This window comes from Glycine max, chromosome 10, assembly GCF_000004515.6.
Source record: "Glycine max cultivar Williams 82 chromosome 10, Glycine_max_v4.0, whole genome shotgun sequence".
NCBI lineage: Eukaryota > Viridiplantae > Streptophyta > Magnoliopsida > Fabales > Fabaceae > Glycine > Glycine max.
The window spans coordinates 7,786,852-7,790,264 of NC_038246.2; positions in this window are offsets into that span (position 1 = coordinate 7,786,852).

Consider the following 3,413-nt stretch of genomic DNA (forward strand, 5'->3'; position numbering starts at 1 on the left):
AGAATAATTTTTAATTAGTCAAGGTACATTAATAATTAATTCAACCCCCCCTTCTTAATTATTCCGAGGCCACCTGATCCAACACATTTTGGACACCAACCAAGTGGTGTAGCTCAGCATGTATTGCATTAGACGGTGGGTTGCCCACACCAAAGCACAACATGTCCTTTCAAGCAAAGAATAGTTCATTTCACATGTTGTGAACTTCTTGCTTAGGTAATAGACGACTCATTCCCTCTTTCCGAACACGTCATGTTGCCCTAGCATACACCCCATCGACTCATCCAACACCATCATATAAAGGATAAGGGGTCTGCCATACCCTAATTTCGTCTCGGGACAATCATTTGCAAACATTTGGATTCTTACCAGCGGAATTGAGCTGCTTAACATCAATTGCCGCACATTCCATAAGATTTTTCGATGTTTCGGAAGGAAATGTGCAAATTACTCAAAAGGAGGGCAAAAGGGTCACTTTAGGGGCATTTTTCAGCCCCTTAGCCACCTAGATAACTTCATGATGAAGTAACCAGCTCGCTTGGGTGAGCTACCTTCAGCCCAAATGCTTCATTTTGCTATAAATAGGTGTGGGAAGGCTGAAGTAAAGGGTCCCTGGAGTTCCGTAAAGTCTAGAGGTCCAGAAAGAAGAAGAAAGAAGAGAAAACAAGGCCGAAATGCTTCCGAATTGCATCTGTGATCGATTCCTACACCGTTCGTCGTTCGTTCTTTGCTCGTTCTTCGTCCGTTCTTCATTCTTCATCCGGTTAGTGCTTGCTTTAAGGATTTGAATTTGATTTATGGACCCTTAGGGCCCCCCTTTATTGTTTGTGCATCTTCATCTCCTTCTTCGATCATCAGTGATCTTTTTCTTTGTTCAAAGCAAGTTTCGACCGATCGTTCATACTGTAATCTCGTTTAATCACCATCAAAATAAGATTCAACCGATTGTTTGTGTTGTAATCTCACTTAATCACCTTTAAAATAAGATTCAACCGATCGTTTGTGTTGTAATCTCACTTAATCACTGTTTAAATGAATTTCAACCGATCGTTTGTGTTGTAATCTCACTTAATCACTATTTAAATAAGTTTCAACCAATCGCTTGTGTCGTAAACTCTTTTCATCAACGTAAAATAAGTTTTAATCAGTCATTAGCACCGTAATTTATCTCTAAAAAAGGATTGAAGATTAATGAGCCAAAACCAAATAAAACCAACTCATAAACTTCTTCATTTAATCAAAAAATCGAGAGATTGTTCAAAGGTCCAACGCCTTAACGATTCTCGCCTTTCAAACTTGAGAAGATCATTTCAAGGTCCAATGCCTAAATGACTTTTTCTCCTCTTTTCAAAAATCAAGAGATCATTTCAAGGTCCAACGCCTTAATGATTCTCTCCTTTCAAAAATCAAAAGATCGTTTCGAGGTCCAACGCCTTAAACGACTTTTGCTCGATTAAAATCATTCTTTAAAAAAAAAAGATTAAAAAACAATTTAACCAACGTTCAGTTCTGAAAGAACTACGTAGGTCTGATTTCCTCATCGCAATTGAGGATACGTAGGAGCGAGGGAACACCCTTGTCGACCCCAAAAAAGTAAAAGAACATAAAAAGGAACAAAAGTTAAAAAACATAACAAGGGAAAAAGATAACATAAAATGTGAAAATACATAGTTTTGAAGTCATGATTTGCACACTCGATTAGAGCCTACCGTCCCTTGTGACGGGCGCGTGGGGTGCTAATACCTTCCCCGTGCATAAATGGCTCCTAAACCCTCATTTTCAAAATATGCAGACCCTCGACCTTTCCATTTTGGTTTTTCCGACGTTTTCCTCGAATAAACGTTGGTGACGACTCCATGCATTTTCCTTCAATGGAAGATGCATCTTCGAGTCCCGTGTCGCGCCCCCACCAAAGGGCAGGTTGTGACAGTTGATAACTCCATTGGGGACTGTTAGAGAGTTAGGCCGTTCAGTAAGTGTGCAATGTTCTTATCATGACTCCTTCCTTATTTATTTATGTTCCCTTTTCCCTTTTATCTTTTGTTTGTCCATATGTATATAATCTTTGCTATGTTGTTGTGTTTGGTGTGTGTTTATCTATCGATTACATTCATAGTTAGAAATACTGTTTCTACACACAGAGGACACCTACACATCGCACACACGTTGAGATGTTAGGCCCTATACCCGGGTCTATGTGAGCCATAAGGAATGGAGGTCGATCTACGGTCATGTTGGGTCTCTGACTCGCTTGATGACAGTGAAACCTCATCTAGAGTTTTCCTCTTTTAGTGATGCATTGTCACTGATAGTCCCTATCGCCATAATGTATTACTTAAAAGGATGATATCTCTAGAAGCTAGTAAGGTTATATGAAACCACCCTTTAGAGTTATCACTAGAAGTGGACCTTTGGATCATTTCTGTCATACCCTAATTTCGTCCGGGGACCTTTGCTTGATGACATGCGACCTTTCTTTGGTCCTTGTGAGGTGCTTGGCACCCATCATTAGGCAATTTGTGAAATTCCAGGACATGCCGGAAAACCAAAAAATATTGATGCACAATCCGTAAGTTTCCGTGACACACCGGAAATCAAATGGAAGCATCGTTGCATAATTAAGTGAGATTCCGTAACATTCCGTAAGTAAAAAAGGGGATGATTATATAATCCGCAAGGTTCCGTAACATTACGGAAAGAAAACAAGTATCGTTACGAGATTCGTAAGTTTCCGTAACTTTACGAAAAAAGAATCACCAAAAAAGGTAAGGGGGTGAACTTATCAAGATAGGGGTGTAAATAGCAATTCAAATCTAGGCCCTTCCAGAACATTTTGGAAGTTGGGTTGCTTAAGGAGGAAGCAACTGGGCGGCAAGCTCCTCCACGTTTTTGAAAAATGGTTTTCGGGGCTTCCGCGGCTTCCGTAATACTTCCGTAAAATTTCCGAAAACCTTGGGTAAGCATATTCCACTTAACATTGGTAAAAGGGAAAAGAAAAAAAGATGAAAATCAAATTCGAAAACAGTTCCGTAAGGCTTCCGTAACTTTTCCGTAAAATACGAAAAGGGGGGTGAACTTAGTAATTCGGGTGCGCTTAGAAATCTTCTTCATTAAGTCTTTGGGCGGCAAGCACCTCCTTTTTTTTTCTATAAATAGGGGAGGGGGGAGCTGTTTCAAAATGTTCAAGACCCCTTTGGCTATGCATTTCGGCTATTTTGGGCAAAAACACGTTTTCGTGAAGAAAAATCAAGTCGAAGTACTTCCGTAACGCTTCCGTAAGCGATTCTGTGGAAATTCTTCATCGTTCTTCACCGTTCTTCATCCGTTCTTCGTTCGTTCTTCGTTCTTCAACGGGTAAGTTTTCGAATTCGAGACTTTCAATTCATTTCTTGTTTTGTGTACTTTCACTTTAA